The 19,735-nt window shown below is 43.8% G+C and overlaps 9 non-coding genes across 9 annotated transcripts; all 9 read left to right on the top strand.

Annotated features, from left to right (window-relative positions):
- The first annotated feature begins 5,532 nt into the window (after positions 1-5,532).
- Trnas-gcu (transfer RNA serine (anticodon GCU)) lies at positions 5,533-5,614 on the top strand. The gene has a single exon. It is a non-coding gene; the product is annotated as a tRNA-Ser (tRNA).
- Positions 5,615-7,797: 2,183 nt separating this feature from the next.
- Trnas-gcu (transfer RNA serine (anticodon GCU)) lies at positions 7,798-7,879 on the top strand. Its single transcript has one exon. It is a non-coding gene; the product is annotated as a tRNA-Ser (tRNA).
- A 2,183-nt stretch (positions 7,880-10,062) lies between these two features.
- On the top strand, positions 10,063-10,144 carry Trnas-gcu (transfer RNA serine (anticodon GCU)). The gene has a single exon. It is a non-coding gene; the product is annotated as a tRNA-Ser (tRNA).
- Positions 10,145-10,967: 823 nt separating this feature from the next.
- Positions 10,968-11,049, top strand: Trnas-gcu (transfer RNA serine (anticodon GCU)). Its single transcript has one exon. It is a non-coding gene; the product is annotated as a tRNA-Ser (tRNA).
- A 2,183-nt stretch (positions 11,050-13,232) lies between these two features.
- Trnas-gcu (transfer RNA serine (anticodon GCU)) lies at positions 13,233-13,314 on the top strand. The gene has a single exon. It is a non-coding gene; the product is annotated as a tRNA-Ser (tRNA).
- Positions 13,315-15,497: 2,183 nt separating this feature from the next.
- On the top strand, positions 15,498-15,579 carry Trnas-gcu (transfer RNA serine (anticodon GCU)). The gene has a single exon. It is a non-coding gene; the product is annotated as a tRNA-Ser (tRNA).
- An 824-nt stretch (positions 15,580-16,403) lies between these two features.
- Trnas-gcu (transfer RNA serine (anticodon GCU)) lies at positions 16,404-16,485 on the top strand. Its single transcript has one exon. It is a non-coding gene; the product is annotated as a tRNA-Ser (tRNA).
- Positions 16,486-18,668: 2,183 nt separating this feature from the next.
- On the top strand, positions 18,669-18,750 carry Trnas-gcu (transfer RNA serine (anticodon GCU)). The gene has a single exon. It is a non-coding gene; the product is annotated as a tRNA-Ser (tRNA).
- Positions 18,751-19,533: 783 nt separating this feature from the next.
- On the top strand, positions 19,534-19,615 carry Trnas-gcu (transfer RNA serine (anticodon GCU)). The gene has a single exon. It is a non-coding gene; the product is annotated as a tRNA-Ser (tRNA).
- The last annotated feature ends 120 nt before the right edge of the window (positions 19,616-19,735 follow it).

Here is a 19,735-nt window from a genome sequence, read left to right as displayed (position 1 = left end):
CGCAGCTGCCGGCTGGCGAGGCGCCGCGACCGTCTGCTATGACTGCGCTGCCAGCGACTTACGCTACGGCTGCCCGCGGCCAAGTCTTGACCCCAAGCCCTGATGTGAATTCGGAGAACCATCCAACCCGAGAAGAAGCCCAGATTGCCACCACTGACACAACAGAAGCTAGACCAGCCGAACCTAAGGAAATCGTGACAGCTGTAACGGTTTCAACACAACAGCCACCGAAAGATATTGGGAGCCACAGCAAATTATCAGATTCCTCCGCTGTTGAGAATGACAGGCAAGAACCATCCCGGAATGAGCAACCTTATAGTGAACCGATTTCTCTGTTGACACCAACATCCACGAAGAGCACGGTCGACAATTTAGCTCGAAACACCACCCGCTTAGAAGATTTGAAGAATGCTGAGGAAGACAACATCAGACAGCAGCCGGTGAAACCTAAACGGCAAACACGAAAACAGAGCCCTGAAGAGATTCAAGAACTGGAGAAAAAACTCTCCCGTACCAAAAAAATTCTTAAAACAGATCGAAGCGGAAAGCAAGGCGTGGTAGACATCGGAAAACCAGACATCCCCAACCCGAATGAGGACGTACAGATGAACCTCGCCCCTCCAATTGAAGAACCAATGGACACTGTTGACCGTTGCGGAACTGATACGGGGACAGCATGGTCTGACGACACTGAATGCGCTTAGTTGGACTACCGATTGTCGCAGGCGTATAAAATCGCCACGCTCAATGTAAACAGAATAGTTTCGGACGTAAAGTTACAATCTGTGAAGGACTACTTATATGCCGCCGACATTGACATAGCGATGTTACAAGAGGTAGTTACGACCAAAATAGCGGATGTGTACGGATATGAGGCGATCTTAAACATAGGCAATGAATGTGGAACAGGAATACTGTTTAAACACGGCATACCATGTACAGCAAAAGCAATACTTGAATCTGGACGAGGCATAACTGCACAAATATATGATCTGCTTCTTGTTAATATATATGCTCCCTCTGGATCCAGCGGAAAACGAGCAAGGGGCAACCTGTTCCGGGACGAAATTGTCCCATTAATAACGGATCCTCGACTGCACATAATTTTGGGTGGAGATTTTAACTGCGTATTGCGTCCAGAAGATCAAATCCCGAACTTCAACTTTTGTGAGGAGCTGTTGCTGTTAATTAACGGGCTAGATATGATAGATGCTTGGTGCCACCTTCGCCCGCACACCCGACGATACACGTACGTATCCAGTACTTCGGCAAGCAGACTAGACAGGCTGTATGTAACGAAAGGTTTTATCCATAATGTAACTGACTGTGAAATTTGGCCTCTTAACTTCTCGGATAACCGCGAAGCATACTAAACAAAAAACATTCCTGGGAAGGGGCGTATGGCAGCTAAACGTGTCACTTTTGGAGGACGCAGTACTAAAACAGGAGGTCCATGCTACATGGCAGCGCTGTCTTCGGATGCAATCCAGATATCCAACACGCATCATGTGGTGGCTACAGTCTGCGAAACCGCAGATAAAAAAATGCATCGCACGATATGGTCGCATGAAAGCGTACTGGCGAAAACGCACCTTGGAGTATCACTTTCTTTGCCTCCGCGAACTATATGATGACCCCATGGGATTAGTAGCAAACAGCTCTAGAATAAAACGCACCAAAGCAAGAATAACGGCGTTGGTACGACAATCACTAGAGGGGAAAAAAGTTCGATCGCGTCCTCCGATTGAACTGACGCAGGAGAATACGTCCGTATATCACGTGATACGGGAAGCCAAGAGAGGTAAACAAAAGTTAATCCACACTCTCAGTAATGAACAGGGGAACGAATACGATCAACAAGTCACAGTAAAAAACTACGTGGTGCAACATTATACAGATTTTTACTCCGCATCGGCGACTGACGCGACGGCAAGTGAGCCGCTTTTATCCAACATTCAATCCACGGTCCATCCGACTGACAACGCCGACCTTGTAGCCCACATAACTGAGGAAGAAGTATGTGCCATAATCAACGACTCGCCTACAAAGAAATCTGCTGGTTTAGATGGCCTACCCATAGAATTTTATGCTTGTTTTTGGCACATCATAGGACCGGAATTCACCAAAATATGCAATGAATTATTGGGAGACGTGCAGATGCCCTCTCAGTTTACCGAAGGAATGATTGTACTGATCCCCAAAAAACCACGTAGCGCTACGCTGAAGGATTTTCGACCACTAACACTCCTCAATTCCGACTATAAAATCTTCACCCGACTCATAAACTGTAGACTGAAGACGGTACTGCCGAAAGTACTTGGCCCTTATCAAATGAGTGCTGTCCCAGGGAGATCAATGTCGAATGCATTATGTGAATATAGAGACATAATATATTTATCGTGGCTATGCAAATGCAATGTTGGTCTCATGTTTTTAGACTTCGATAAGGCTTTTGACCGCCTCAACCACCACTTTCTACTAACTGTAATGCAACGGATGGGATTCAGTGTTCATTTTATTCAGATCATACGCAAATGTATAGTCGGCACTTCCTCTCGAATCAAAATTAATGGTCAGCTAAGTTCACCAGTCCCGATTAAGCAATCTGTGAGGCAAGGCTGCCCCCTTTCTATGGCACTATACGCAATCGCCGTAGAACCGTTACTGTTAAACCTGCATCACAGGTTACAAGGTCTACAGGTGTTGGGTACAAAAACCGTGTGTCACGCTTATGCTGATGACGTCAGTGTAGTAGTTAACACGCACTCAGAAATGGAAGTCGTTCAACAAATAATCCACGCTTACGCCACTTCTTCCGGAGCCAAACTCAATGAACAAAAATCGAAAATTTTACCTATCGGACCCCATATGGAGACCATTCCAAGAACATGGCTACAAAGAACAGAGAAGACGAACCACTTAGGTATGATTCTAATGGCCAACCCAAGAGAGATGACAGTAGCCAACTGGGACCATAAACTACATATATTCAGGGCTACTCGCCGTGAACACAAAACTAGAACGCTCAATCGGATACAGAGAGCTCTATTGATTAACAGCTATGCGCTAAGCAAAATATATCACATCGCAGCAGTGTTACCAGTACCCAAGGATACAGCGCAAAAGCTTTTAGCTGCAGCGTATTGGTTCATATGGAGCGGAAACATCTTTAAAGTCGCTATGCCAACCATAGTGTTAACCCGTGCCGCTGGTGGTTTGGGCGTCAAAGACATCAAGAACCAATGCACTGCCGTATATATGGACCGAATCCGCAAAATACTGCAGTCACCCCATCCGACAATTACGAAAACGTTATTCAACAGGTTAGCCCCAACGAGCAAAACGGCCCCAGTCGATGTTGGTCGCATCAGCGCTCAACTCGATCACGTCCGGACTTATTACCTCGAAATGAGCTATATTGAAGACACTTCACAGCTGCTTAACACCAGAAGGACCTATTACCACCTCACGAGACACCTTAGGCAAAACCCAATTGAAGCGAAATATCCAGCGGTCAACTGGAGTAACGTCTGGAAAATCATTAACAATCCCATCCTCCACTCCAAAGTAGTGTCCACGTGGTATGACATTGTGAACGAGAAGGTCCCCACAGGTGAAAAGTTGCACAATATCAAAATGAAGCAGAGTCCTTACTGCGATCATTGCCATACTGTAGCTACCTTGGCACACATTCTCATCTGCCGCGACCAATACCACATATGGAACTGGACTAGAAAAAAACTCGCAATAATTACTAGAACCACAGACTCTGCTATAACACTTAAAGATGTACTTCAACCAGACTGGCATTTCTTTCCTGCAACAAAGCACAATAGCTATGTTTGGATTATCGGCCAGTTTGCATATTTTGCAGTTACGAATACACATGCGAGTATAGACGAGTACATACAGTATATAATGGAAGAGCACCACAACCTTAAAACGAGTCGGAAATACAAAGCTTTGTTTCAAAATTTCTTACTTCACACTTTGCCATAATGAAGCGGATTTTTTTTTATTTTTTATTTTTTTTTATTTATTTATTTATTTATTTTTTTTTTTTGGGTTGGTGCACAACACTACAGCGAGTTGATACTGCTTGTGCTTCATTATAATTAAGTTGGCATTTAATTATTTATTTTTATAGTACAGCAGGTGAAAGTGCCTCAGGCAACTAATTTTGCCAGAAGCCGTAACATAAAACACATCAGAAGTGCTTGATTGATTTCGTGTTCTTCTGTTTCACGGGCATTGGACAGATTGTCACGGCAAGAAGATCTATTCAGTTCCTCTATACATTATTTAAAAAAAAATAATAATGAAAAAATAAATAAAAAAGTAGGTTAAGTTAGGGTGAAAGTGGCGGTGGCAACAGAATTTTTTTTTCTTTTTCTTTTTTTCTCTTTTTTTTTTAATTTTTTTAGGTTAGATAGGAGTTTGGGGGTGATATGGATGATAGGGGCCAACGCCTGAAGTGGAAGAGGTCCAGGAAAAAAAGAAAAAAAAAATTTGGCGCAGAGGATAGCGCGTTGGATTTCAAAAATAAAAAAAAAAAAAAATCCGTATAATCACGGCAATCAATACATTTTGTTCGAAACTAAGTCGTCTAAAACAAAAAAAAGAAAAAAGAAAAAAAAAGTGTGGTTAAGGCGTTGGACTGCTAATCCAATGTGCTCTGCACGCGTGGGTTCGAATCCCATCCTCGTCGAAGAATTTTACGTAAAGCACGCGTTTGCGGTCACTCCTTCTCCGTGCGAAACGCCACTCAGTAGTAACATCGACGCGTGTACGTGGCAGATAGCGTGTGTATGAAATAAGAGACAAAACTGCCTACCAGATGAAAGCGCACAACATTCCATAGCGTATGCCCTTCGAATTAAACATCAATTCGAGATCTATAAACCAATCAAATTTCGGCTCCAGCAAAGAGTATGTTGGTATTTGCGAACGACGAGTTCTTATTTATATTTAAGTGCATATCTGTCGCAGTCATTTTAACGTATCGTGCCTTTAATAATCCAACTGTAGCACAGTTTGATGTTCAAAGTCAGGCCGCCATCTACAGAAGCCATTTGGCAGGGCCTATTGGAGAGACTTGACTTTGCAGACATCCGTCGCTAGTGGCCGCCCAAACACCAAGCTCCATCGCAAACAGCAGGACAATCTTGGGCTAGGGGGGACGTCAAAACCTTGCAAGCAATATCAGTGTAGCGTATCGAGCTGTACGTTTCGTTGCAGTAAGTCGTGCAAAAGAATGCACAGCACCTTTCTCATTTGCATTAGACGACACTGCATGTCGATACAATGCTTATTCCTGCAGTAGATAAGTGGGCCGGTGATTTTACCCGATCGCATATCGACATGGACGGATGCTGTCATTAAACGATTCGCCAGTGGGAGCTTGGTCGGCCGCACTGCAGCTTGGCATTAGACGTTAACACCGGCCCAGTACCATGTTTTGAATGTGTTTTCGAATCGACAAATGTCTTCTTTCCGCAAGCACTCGCCAAAGACACAACTGTAGCTCCAGCAGACGAGGTGGCCGAGTGGTTAAGGCGTTGGACTGCTAATCCTATGTGCTCTGCACGCGTGGGTTCGAATCCCATCCTCGTCGAAGAATTTTACGTAAAGCACGAGTTTGCGGTCACTCCTTCTCCGTGCGAAACGCCACTCAGTAGTAACATCGATGCGTGTACGTGGCAGATAGCGTGTGTATGAAATAAGAGACAAAACTGCCTACCAGATGAAAGCGCACAACATTCCATAGCGTACGCCCTTCGAATTAAACATCAATTCGAGATCTATAAACCAATCAAATTTCGGCTCCAGCAAAGAGTATGTTGGTATTTGCGAACGACGAGTTCTTATTTATATTTAAGTGCATATCTGTCGCAGTCATTTTAACGTATCGTGCCTTTAATAATCCATCTGTAGCACAACTGTCGCCTTCCGACAGTTTGTTGTTCAAAGTCAGGCCAACACCAAGCTCCATCGCAAACAGCAGGACAATCTTGGGCTAAGGGGCACGTCAAAATCTTGCAAGCAATATCAGTGTAGCGTATCGAGCTGTACGTTTCGTTGCAGTTTGTTGTTGTTGTTGTGGTCTTCAGTCCTGAGACTGGTTTGATGCAGCTCTCCATGCTACTCTATCCTGTGCAAGCTTTTTCATCTCCCAGTACCTACTGCAACCTACATCCTTCTGAATCTGCTTAGTGTATTCATCTCTTGGTCTCCCTCTACGATTTTTACCCTCCACGCCGCCCTCCAATACTAAATTGGTGATCCCCTGATGCCTCAGAACATGTCCTACCAACCGATCCCTTCTTCTGGTCAAGTTGTGCCACAAACTTCTCTTCTCCCCAATCCTATTCAATACTTCCTCATTAGTTATGTGATCTACCCATCTAATCTTCAGCATTCTTCTGTAGCACCACATTTCGAAAGCTTCTATTCTCTTCTTGTCCAAACTATTTATCGTCCATGTTTCACTTCCATACATGGCTACACTCCATACGAATACTTTCAGAAATGACTTCCTGACACTTAAATGAATACTGGATGTTAACAAATTTCTCTTCTTCAGAAACGCTTTCCTTGCCATTGCCAGCCTACATTTTATATCCTCTCTACTTCGACCATCATCAGTTATTTTGCTCCCCAAATAGCAAAACTCCTTTACTACTTTAAGTGCCTCATTTCCTAATCTAATTCCCTCAGCATCACCCGACTTAATTAGACTACATTCCATTATCCTTGTTTTGCTTTTGTTGATGTTCATCTTATATCCTCCTTTCAAGACACTGTCCATTCTATTCAACTGCTCTTCCAAGTCCTTTGCTGTCTCTGACAGAATTACAATGTCATTGGCGAACCTCAAAGTTTTTATTTCTTCTCCATGAATTTTAATACCTACTCCGAATTTTTCTTTTGTTTCCTTTACTGCTTGCTCAATATACAGATTGAACAACATCGGGGAGAGGCTACAACCCTGTCTTACTCCCTTCCCAACCACTGCTTCCCTTTCATGTCCCTCGACTCTTATAACTGCCATCTGGTTTCTGTACAAATTGTAAATAGCCTTTCGCTCCCTGTATTTTACCCCTGCCACCTTTAGAATTTGAAAGAGAGTATTCCAGTCAACATTGTCAAAAGCTTTCTCTAAGTCTACAAATGCTAGAAACGTAGGTTTGCCTTTCCTTAATCTTTCTTCTAAGATAAGTCGTAAGGTCAGTATTGCCTCACGTGTTCCAGTGTTTCTACGGAATCCAAACTGATCTTCCCCGAGGTTGGCTTCTACTAGTTTTTCCATTCGTCTGTAAAGAATTCGTGTTAATATTTTGCAGCTGTGACTTATTAAGCTGATAGTTCGGTAATTTTCACATCTGTCAACACCTGCTTTCTTTGGGATTGGAATTATTATATTCTTCTTGAAGTCTGAGGGTATTTCGCCTGTTTCATACATCTTGCTCACCAGATGGTAGAGTTTTGTCAGGTTCGTTGCAGTAAGTCGTGCAAAAGAATGCACAGCACCTTTCTCATTTGCATTAGATGACACTGCATGTCGATACAATGCTTATTCCTGCAGTAGATAAGTGGGCCGGTGATTTTACCCGATCGCATATCGACATGGACGGATGCTGTCATTAAACGATTCGCCAGTGGGAGCTTGGTCGGCCGCACTGCAGCTTGGCATTAGACGTTAACACCGGCCCAGTACCATGTTTTGAATGTGTTTTCGAATCGACAAATGTCTTCTTTCCGCAAGCACTCGCCAAAGACACAACTGTAGCTCCAGCAGACGAGGTGGCCGAGTGGTTAAGGCGTTGGACTGCTAATCCTATGTGCTCTGCACGCGTGGGTTCGAATCCCATCCTCGTCGAAGAATTTTACGTAAAGCACGCGTTTGCGGTCACTCCTTCTCCGTGCGAAACGCCACTCAGTAGTAACATCGATGCGTGTACGTGGCAGATAGCGTGTGTATGAAATAAGAGACAAAACTGCCTACCAGATGAAAGCGCACAACATTCCATAGCGTATGCCCTTCGAATTAAACATCAATTCGAGATCTATAAACCAATCAAATTTCGGCTCCAGCAAAGAGTATGTTGGTATTTGCGAACGACGAGTTCTTATTTATATTTAAGTGCATATCTGTCGCAGTCATTTTAACGTATCGTGCCTTTAATAATCCATCTGTAGCACAACTGTCGCCTTCCGACAGTTTGTTGTTCAAAGTCAGGCCAACACCAAGCTCCATCGCAAACAGCAGGACAATCTTGGGCTAAGGGGCACGTCAAAATCTTGCAAGCAATATCAGTGTAGCGTATCGAGCTGTACGTTTCGTTGCAGTTTGTTGTTGTTGTTGTGGTCTTCAGTCCTGAGACTGGTTTGATGCAGCTCTCCATGCTACTCTATCCTGTGCAAGCTTTTTCATCTCCCAGTACCTACTGCAACCTACATCCTTCTGAATCTGCTTAGTGTATTCATCTCTTGGTCTCCCTCTACGATTTTTACCCTCCACGCCGCCCTCCAATACTAAATTGGTGATCCCCTGATGCCTCAGAACATGTCCTACCAACCGATCCCTTCTTCTGGTCAAGTTGTGCCACAAACTTCTCTTCTCCCCAATCCTATTCAATACTTCCTCATTAGTTATGTGATCTACCCATCTAATCTTCAGCATTCTTCTGTAGCACCACATTTCGAAAGCTTCTATTCTCTTCTTGTCCAAACTATTTATCGTCCATGTTTCACTTCCATACATGGCTACACTCCATACGAATACTTTCAGAAATGACTTCCTGACACTTAAATGAATACTGGATGTTAACAAATTTCTCTTCTTCAGAAACGCTTTCCTTGCCATTGCCAGCCTACATTTTATATCCTCTCTACTTCGACCATCATCAGTTATTTTGCTCCCCAAATAGCAAAACTCCTTTACTACTTTAAGTGCCTCATTTCCTAATCTAATTCCCTCAGCATCACCCGACTTAATTAGACTACATTCCATTATCCTTGTTTTGCTTTTGTTGATGTTCATCTTATATCCTCCTTTCAAGACACTGTCCATTCTATTCAACTGCTCTTCCAAGTCCTTTGCTGTCTCTGACAGAATTACAATGTCATTGGCGAACCTCAAAGTTTTTATTTCTTCTCCATGAATTTTAATACCTACTCCGAATTTTTCTTTTGTTTCCTTTACTGCTTGCTCAATATACAGATTGAACAACATCGGGGAGAGGCTACAACCCTGTCTTACTCCCTTCCCAACCACTGCTTCCCTTTCATGTCCCTCGACTCTTATAACTGCCATCTGGTTTCTGTACAAATTGTAAATAGCCTTTCGCTCCCTGTATTTTACCCCTGCCACCTTTAGAATTTGAAAGAGAGTATTCCAGTCAACATTGTCAAAAGCTTTCTCTAAGTCTACAAATGCTAGAAACGTAGGTTTGCCTTTCCTTAATCTTTCTTCTAAGATAAGTCGTAAGGTCAGTATTGCCTCACGTGTTCCAGTGTTTCTACGGAATCCAAACTGATCTTCCCCGAGGTTGGCTTCTACTAGTTTTTCCATTCGTCTGTAAAGAATTCGTGTTAATATTTTGCAGCTGTGACTTATTAAGCTGATAGTTCGGTAATTTTCACATCTGTCAACACCTGCTTTCTTTGGGATTGGAATTATTATATTCTTCTTGAAGTCTGAGGGTATTTCGCCTGTTTCATACATCTTGCTCACCAGATGGTAGAGTTTTGTCAGGTTCGTTGCAGTAAGTCGTGCAAAAGAATGCACAGCACCTTTCTCATTTGCATTAGATGACACTGCATGTCGATACAATGCTTATTCCTGCAGTAGATAAGTGGGCCGGTGATTTTACCCGATCGCATATCGACATGCACGAATGCTGTCATTAAACGATTCGCCAGTGGGAGCTTGGTCGGCCGCACTGCAGCTTGGCATTAGACGTTAACAACGGCCCAGTACCATGTTTTGAATGTGTTTTCGAATCGACAAATGTCTTCTTTCCGCAAGCACTCGCCAAAGACACAACTGTATCTCCAGCAGACGAGGTGGCCGAGTGGTTAAGGCGTTGGACTGCTAATCCAATGTGCTCTGCACGCGTGGGTTCGAATCCCATCCTCGTCGAAGAATTTTACGTAAAGCACGCGTTTGCGGTCACTCCTTCTCCGTGCGAAACGCCACTCAGTAGTAACATCGACGCGTGTACGTGGCAGATAGCGTGTGTATGAAATAAGAGACAAAACTGCCTACCAGATGAAAGCGCACAACATTCCATAGCGTATGCCCTTCGAATTAAACATCAATTCGAGATCTATAAACCAATCAAATTTCGGCTCCAGCAAAGAGTATGTTGGTATTTGCGAACGACGAGTTCTTATTTATATTTAAGTGCATATCTGTCGCAGTCATTTTAACGTATCGTGCCTTTAATAATCCAACTGTAGCACAGTTTGATGTTCAAAGTCAGGCCGCCATCTACAGAAGCCATTTGGCAGGGCCTATTGGAGAGACTTGACTTTGCAGACATCCGTCGCTAGTGGCCGCCCAAACACCAAGCTCCATCGCAAACAGCAGGACAATCTTGGGCTAGGGGGGACGTCAAAACCTTGCAAGCAATATCAGTGTAGCGTATCGAGCTGTACGTTTCGTTGCAGTAAGTCGTGCAAAAGAATGCACAGCACCTTTCTCATTTGCATTAGACGACACTGCATGTCGATACAATGCTTATTCCTGCAGTAGATAAGTGGGCCGGTGATTTTACCCGATCGCATATCGACATGGACGGATGCTGTCATTAAACGATTCGCCGTGGGAGCTTGGTCGGCCGCACTGCAGCTTGGCATTAGACGTTAACACCGGCCCAGTACCATGTTTTGAATGTGTTTTCGAATCGACAAATGTCTTCTTTCCGCAAGCACTCGCCAAAGACACAACTGTAGCTCCAGCAGACGAGGTGGCCGAGTGGTTAAGGCGTTGGACTGCTAATCCTATGTGCTCTGCACGCGTGGGTTCGAATCCCATCCTCGTCGAAGAATTTTACGTAAAGCACGCGTTTGAGGTCACTCCTTCTCCGTGCGAAACGCCACTCAGTAGTAACATCGATGCGTGTACGTGGCAGATAGCGTGTGTATGAAATAAGAGACAAAACTGCCTACCAGATGAAAGCGCACAACATTCCATAGCGTATGCCCTTCGAATTAAACATCAATTCGAGATCTATAAACCAATCAAATTTCGGCTCCAGCAAAGAGTATGTTGGTATTTGCGAACGACGAGTTCTTATTTATATTTAAGTGCATATCTGTCGCAGTCATTTTAACGTATCGTGCCTTTAATAATCCATCTGTAGCACAACTGTCGCCTTCCGACAGTTTGTTGTTCAAAGTCAGGCCAACACCAAGCTCCATCGCAAACAGCAGGACAATCTTGGGCTAAGGGGCACGTCAAAATCTTGCAAGCAATATCAGTGTAGCGTATCGAGCTGTACGTTTCGTTGCAGTTTGTTGTTGTTGTTGTGGTCTTCAGTCCTGAGACTGGTTTGATGCAGCTCTCCATGCTACTCTATCCTGTGCAAGCTTTTTCATCTCCCAGTACCTACTGCAACCTACATCCTTCTGAATCTGCTTAGTGTATTCATCTCTTGGTCTCCCTCTACGATTTTTACCCTCCACGCCGCCCTCCAATACTAAATTGGTGATCCCCTGATGCCTCAGAACATGTCCTACCAACCGATCCCTTCTTCTGGTCAAGTTGTGCCACAAACTTCTCTTCTCCCCAATCCTATTCAATACTTCCTCATTAGTTATGTGATCTACCCATCTAATCTTCAGCATTCTTCTGTAGCACCACATTTCGAAAGCTTCTATTCTCTTCTTGTCCAAACTATTTATCGTCCATGTTTCACTTCCATACATGGCTACACTCCATACGAATACTTTCAGAAATGACTTCCTGACACTTAAATGAATACTGGATGTTAACAAATTTCTCTTCTTCAGAAACGCTTTCCTTGCCATTGCCAGCCTACATTTTATATCCTCTCTACTTCGACCATCATCAGTTATTTTGCTCCCCAAATAGCAAAACTCCTTTACTACTTTAAGTGCCTCATTTCCTAATCTAATTCCCTCAGCATCACCCGACTTAATTAGACTACATTCCATTATCCTTGTTTTGCTTTTGTTGATGTTCATCTTATATCCTCCTTTCAAGACACTGTCCATTCTATTCAACTGCTCTTCCAAGTCCTTTGCTGTCTCTGACAGAATTACAATGTCATTGGCGAACCTCAAAGTTTTTATTTCTTCTCCATGAATTTTAATACCTACTCCGAATTTTTCTTTTGTTTCCTTTACTGCTTGCTCAATATACAGATTGAACAACATCGGGGAGAGGCTACAACCCTGTCTTACTCCCTTCCCAACCACTGCTTCCCTTTCATGTCCCTCGACTCTTATAACTGCCATCTGGTTTCTGTACAAATTGTAAATAGCCTTTCGCTCCCTGTATTTTACCCCTGCCACCTTTAGAATTTGAAAGAGAGTATTCCAGTCAACATTGTCAAAAGCTTTCTCTAAGTCTACAAATGCTAGAAACGTAGGTTTGCCTTTCCTTAATCTTTCTTCTAAGATAAGTCGTAAGGTCAGTATTGCCTCACGTGTTCCAGTGTTTCTACGGAATCCAAACTGATCTTCCCCGAGGTTGGCTTCTACTAGTTTTTCCATTCGTCTGTAAAGAATTCGTGTTAATATTTTGCAGCTGTGACTTATTAAGCTGATAGTTCGGTAATTTTCACATCTGTCAACACCTGCTTTCTTTGGGATTGGAATTATTATATTCTTCTTGAAGTCTGAGGGTATTTCGCCTGTTTCATACATCTTGCTCACCAGATGGTAGAGTTTTGTCAGGTTCGTTGCAGTAAGTCGTGCAAAAGAATGCACAGCACCTTTCTCATTTGCATTAGATGACACTGCATGTCGATACAACGCTTATTCCTGCAGTAGATAAGTGGGCCGGTGATTTTACCCGATCGCATATCGACATGGACGGATGCTGTCATTAAACGATTCGCCAGTGGGAGCTTGGTCGGCCGCACTGCAGCTTGGCATTAGACGTTAACACCGGCCCAGTACCATGTTTTGAATGTGTTTTCGAATCGACAAATGTCTTCTTTCCGCAAGCACTCGCCAAAGACACAACTGTAGCTCCAGCAGACGAGGTGGCCGAGTGGTTAAGGCGTTGGACTGCTAATCCTATGTGCTCTGCACGCGTGGGTTCGAATCCCATCCTCGTCGAAGAATTTTACGTAAAGCACGCGTTTGCGGTCACTCCTTCTCCGTGCGAAACGCCACTCAGTAGTAACATCGATGCGTGTACGTGGCAGATAGCGTGTGTATGAAATAAGAGACAAAACTGCCTACCAGATGAAAGCGCACAACATTCCATAGCGTATGCCCTTCGAATTAAACATCAATTCGAGATCTATAAACCAATCAAATTTCGGCTCCAGCAAAGAGTATGTTGGTATTTGCGAACGACGAGTTCTTATTTATATTTAAGTGCATATCTGTCGCAGTCATTTTAACGTATCGTGCCTTTAATAATCCATCTGTAGCACAACTGTCGCCTTCCGACAGTTTGTTGTTCAAAGTCAGGCCAACACCAAGCTCCATCGCAAACAGCAGGACAATCTTGGGCTAAGGGGCACGTCAAAATCTTGCAAGCAATATCAGTGTAGCGTATCGAGCTGTACGTTTCGTTGCAGTTTGTTGTTGTTGTTGTGGTCTTCAGTCCTGAGACTGGTTTGATGCAGCTCTCCATGCTACTCTATCCTGTGCAAGCTTTTTCATCTCCCAGTACCTACTGCAACCTACATCCTTCTGAATCTGCTTAGTGTATTCATCTCTTGGTCTCCCTCTACGATTTTTACCCTCCACGCCGCCCTCCAGTACTAAATTGGTGATCCCCTGATGCCTCAGAACATGTCCTACCAACCGATCCCTTCTTCTGGTCAAGTTGTGCCACAAACTTCTCTTCTCCCCAATCCTATTCAATACTTCCTCATTAGTTATGTGATCTACCCATCTAATCTTCAGCATTCTTCTGTAGCACCACATTTCGAAAGCTTCTATTCTCTTCTTGTCCAAACTATTTATCGTCCATGTTTCACTTCCATACATGGCTACACTCCATACGAATACTTTCAGAAATGACTTCCTGACACTTAAATGAATACTGGATGTTAACAAATTTCTCTTCTTCAGAAACGCTTTCCTTGCCATTGCCAGCCTACATTTTATATCCTCTCTACTTCGACCATCATCAGTTATTTTGCTCCCCAAATAGCAAAACTCCTTTACTACTTTAAGTGCCTCATTTCCTAATCTAATTCCCTCAGCATCACCCGACTTAATTAGACTACATTCCATTATCCTTGTTTTGCTTTTGTTGATGTTCATCTTATATCCTCCTTTCAAGACACTGTCCATTCTATTCAACTGCTCTTCCAAGTCCTTTGCTGTCTCTGACAGAATTACAATGTCATTGGCGAACCTCAAAGTTTTTATTTCTTCTCCATGAATTTTAATACCTACTCCGAATTTTTCTTTTGTTTCCTTTACTGCTTGCTCAATATACAGATTGAACAACATCGGGGAGAGGCTACAACCCTGTCTTACTCCCTTCCCAACCACTGCTTCCCTTTCATGTCCCTCGACTCTTATAACTGCCATCTGGTTTCTGTACAAATTGTAAATAGCCTTTCGCTCCCTGTATTTTACCCCTGCCACCTTTAGAATTTGAAAGAGAGTATTCCAGTCAACATTGTCAAAAGCTTTCTCTAAGTCTACAAATGCTAGAAACGTAGGTTTGCCTTTCCTTAATCTTTCTTCTAAGATAAGTCGTAAGGTCAGTATTGCCTCACGTGTTCCAGTGTTTCTACGGAATCCAAACTGATCTTCCCCGAGGTTGGCTTCTACTAGTTTTTCCATTCGTCTGTAAAGAATTCGTGTTAATATTTTGCAGCTGTGACTTATTAAGCTGATAGTTCGGTAATTTTCACATCTGTCAACACCTGCTTTCTTTGGGATTGGAATTATTATATTCTTCTTGAAGTCTGAGGGTATTTCGCCTGTTTCATACATCTTGCTCACCAGATGGTAGAGTTTTGTCAGGTTCGTTGCAGTAAGTCGTGCAAAAGAATGCACAGCACCTTTCTCATTTGCATTAGATGACACTGCATGTCGATACAATGCTTATTCCTGCAGTAGATAAGTGGGCCGGTGATTTTACCCGATCGCATATCGACATGGACGAATGCTGTCATTAAACGATTCGCCAGTGGGAGCTTGGTCGGCCGCACTGCAGCTTGGCATTAGACGTTAACAACGGCCCAGTACCATGTTTTGAATGTGTTTTCGAATCGACAAATGTCTTCTTTCCGCAAGCACTCGCCAAAGACACAACTGTATCTCCAGCAGACGAGGTGGCCGAGTGGTTAAGGCGTTGGACTGCTAATCCAATGTGCTCTGCACGCGTGGGTTCGAATCCCATCCTCGTCGAAGAATTTTACGTAAAGCACGCGTTTGCGGTCACTCCTTCTCCGTGCGAAACGCCACTCAGTAGTAACATCGACGCGTGTACGTGGCAGATAGCGTGTGTATGAAATAAGAGACAAAACTGCCTACCAGATGAAAGCGCACAACATTCCATAGCGTATGCCCTTCGAATTAAACATCAATTCGAGATCTATAAACCAATCAAATTTCGGCTCCAGCAAAGAGTATGTTGGTATTTGCGAACGACGAGTTCTTATTTATATTTAAGTGCATATCTGTCGCAGTCATTTTAACGTATCGTGCCTTTAATAATCCAACTGTAGCACAGTTTGATGTTCAAAGTCAGGCCGCCATCTACAGAAGCCATTTGGCAGGGCCTATTGGAGAGACTTGACTTTGCAGACATCCGTCGCTAGTGGCCGCCCAAACACCAAGCTCCATCGCAAACAGCAGGACAATCTTGGGCTAGGGGGGACGTCAAAACCTTGCAAGCAATATCAGTGTAGCGTATCGAGCTGTACGTTTCGTTGCAGTAAGTCGTGCAAAAGAATGCACAGCACCTTTCTCATTTGCATTAGACGACACTGCATGTCGATACAATGCTTATTCCTGCAGTAGATAAGTGGGCCGGTGATTTTACCCGATCGCATATCGACATGGACGGATGCTGTCATTAAACGATTCGCCAGTGGGAGCTTGGTCGGCCGCACTGCAGCTTGGCATTAGACGTTAACACCGGCCCAGTACCATGTTTTGAATGTGTTTTCGAATCGACAAATGTCTTCTTTCCGCAAGCACTCGCCAAAGACACAACTGTAGCTCCAGCAGACGAGGTGGCCGAGTGGTTAAGGCGTTGGACTGCTAATCCTATGTGCTCTGCACGCGTGGGTTCGAATCCCATCCTCGTCGAAGAATTTTACGTAAAGCACGCGTTTGCGGTCACTCCTTCTCCGTGCGAAACGCCACTCAGTAGTAACATCGATGCGTGTACGTGGCAGATAGCGTGTGTATGAAATAAGAGACAAAACTGCCTACCAGATGAAAGCGCACAACATTCCATAGCGTATGCCCTTCGAATTAAACATCAATTCGAGATCTATAAACCAATCAAATTTCGGCTCCAGCAAAGAGTATGTTGGTATTTGCGAACGACGAGTTCTTATTTATATTTAAGTGCATATCTGTCGCAGTCATTTTAACGTATCGTGCCTTTAATAATCCATCTGTAGCACAACTGTCGCCTTCCGACAGTTTGTTGTTCAAAGTCAGGCCAACACCAAGCTCCATCGCAAACAGCAGGACAATCTTGGGCTAAGGGGCACGTCAAAATCTTGCAAGCAATATCAGTGTAGCGTATCGAGCTGTACGTTTCGTTGCAGTTTGTTGTTGTTGTTGTGGTCTTCAGTCCTGAGACTGGTTTGATGCAGCTCTCCATGCTACTCTATCCTGTGCAAGCTTTTTCATCTCCCAGTACCTACTGCAACCTACATCCTTCTGAATCTGCTTAGTGTATTCATCTCTTGGTCTCCCTCTACGATTTTTACCCTCCACGCCGCCCTCCAATACTAAATTGGTGATCCCCTGATGCCTCAGAACATGTCCTACCAACCGATCCCTTCTTCTGGTCAAGTTGTGCCACAAACTTCTCTTCTCCCCAATCCTATTCAATACTTCCTCATTAGTTATGTGATCTACCCATCTAATCTTCAGCATTCTTCTGTAGCACCACATTTCGAAAGCTTCTATTCTCTTCTTGTCCAAACTATTTATCGTCCATGTTTCACTTCCATACATGGCTACACTCCATACGAATACTTTCAGAAATGACTTCCTGACACTTAAATGAATACTGGATGTTAACAAATTTCTCTTCTTCAGAAACGCTTTCCTTGCCATTGCCAGCCTACATTTTATATCCTCTCTACTTCGACCATCATCAGTTATTTTGCTCCCCAAATAGCAAAACTCCTTTACTACTTTAAGTGCCTCATTTCCTAATCTAATTCCCTCAGCATCACCCGACTTAATTAGACTACATTCCATTATCCTTGTTTTGCTTTTGTTGATGTTCATCTTATATCCTCCTTTCAAGACACTGTCCATTCTATTCAACTGCTCTTCCAAGTCCTTTGCTGTCTCTGACAGAATTACAATGTCATTGGCGAACCTCAAAGTTTTTATTTCTTCTCCATGAATTTTAATACCTACTCCGAATTTTTCTTTTGTTTCCTTTACTGCTTGCTCAATATACAGATTGAACAACATCGGGGAGAGGCTACAACCCTGTCTTACTCCCTTCCCAACCACTGCTTCCCTTTCATGTCCCTCGACTCTTATAACTGCCATCTGGTTTCTGTACAAATTGTAAATAGCCTTTCGCTCCCTGTATTTTACCCCTGCCACCTTTAGAATTTGAAAGAGAGTATTCCAGTCAACATTGTCAAAAGCTTTCTCTAAGTCTACAAATGCTAGAAACGTAGGTTTGCCTTTCCTTAATCTTTCTTCTAAGATAAGTCGTAAGGTCAGTATTGCCTCACGTGTTCCAGTGTTTCTACGGAATCCAAACTGATCTTCCCCGAGGTTGGCTTCTACTAGTTTTTCCATTCGTCTGTAAAGAATTCGTGTTAATATTTTGCAGCTGTGACTTATTAAGCTGATAGTTCGGTAATTTTCACATCTGTCAACACCTGCTTTCTTTGGGATTGGAATTATTATATTCTTCTTGAAGTCTGAGGGTATTTCGCCTGTTTCATACATCTTGCTCACCAGATGGTAGAGTTTTGTCAGGTTCGTTGCAGTAAGTCGTGCAAAAGAATGCACAGCACCTTTCTCATTTGCATTAGATGACACTGCATGTCGATACAATGCTTATTCCTGCAGTAGATAAGTGGGCCGGTGATTTTACCCGATCGCATATCGACATGGACGAATGCTGTCATTAAACGATTCGCCAGTGGGAGCTTGGTCGGCCGCACTGCAGCTTGGCATTAGACGTTAACAACGGCCCAGTACCATGTTTTGAATGTGTTTTCGAATCGACAAATGTCTTCTTTCCGCAAGCACTCGCCAAAGACACAACTGTATCTCCAGCAGACGAGGTGGCCGAGTGGTTAAGGCGTTGGACTGCTAATCCAATGTGCTCTGCACGCGTGGGTTCGAATCCCATCCTCGTCGAAGAATTTTACGTAAAGCACGCGTTTGCGGTCACTCCTTCTCCGTGCGAAACGCCACTCAGTAGTAACATCGACGCGTGTACGTGGCAGATAGCGTGTGTATGAAATAAGAGACAAAACTGCCTACCAGATGAAAGCGCACAACATTCCATAGCGTATGCCCTTCGAATTAAACATCAATTCGAGATCTATAAACCAATCAAATTTCGGCTCCAGCAAAGAGTATGTTGGTATTTGCGAACGACGAGTTCTTATTTATATTTAAGTGCATATCTGTCGCAGTCATTTTAACGTATCGTGCCTTTAATAATCCATAGAAGCCATTTGGCAGGGCCTACTGGAGAGACTTGACTTTGCAGTCATCCGTCGCTAGTGGCCGCCCAAACACCAAGCTCCATCGCAAACAGCAGGACAATCTTGGGCTAGGGGGGACGTCCAAACCTTGCAAGCAATATCAGTGTAGCGTATCGAGCTGTACGTTTCGTTGCAGTAAGTCGTGCAAAAGAATGCACAGCACCTTTCTCATTTGCATTAGACGACACTGCATGTCGATACAATGCTTATTCCTGCAGTAGATAATTGGGCCGGTGATTTTACCCGATCGCACATCGACATGGACGGATGCTGTCATTAAACGTTTCGCCAGTGGGAGCTTGGTCGGCCGCACTGCAGCTTGGCATTAGACGTTAACACCGGCCCAGTACCATGTTTTGAATGTGTTTTCGAATCGACAAATGTCTTCTTTCCGCAAGCACTCGCCAAAGACACAACTGTAGCTCCAGCAGACGAGGTGGCCGAGTGGTTAAGGCGTTGGACTGCTAATCCAATGTGCTCTGCACGCGTGGGTTCGAATCCCATCCTCGTCGAAGAATTTTACGTAAAGCACGCGTTTGCGGTCACTCCTTCTCCGTGCGAAACGCCACTCAGTAGTAACATCGACGCGTGTACGTGGCAGATAGCGTGTGTATGAAATAAGAGACAAAACT

Source organism: Schistocerca serialis, chromosome 2 (genome assembly GCF_023864345.2).
Source record: "Schistocerca serialis cubense isolate TAMUIC-IGC-003099 chromosome 2, iqSchSeri2.2, whole genome shotgun sequence".
NCBI classification, from domain to species: Eukaryota; Metazoa; Arthropoda; class Insecta; order Orthoptera; family Acrididae; genus Schistocerca; species Schistocerca serialis.
Note: the sequence above shows the minus strand (reverse complement) of the source record. Positions and strands in the feature narration are given on the sequence as shown.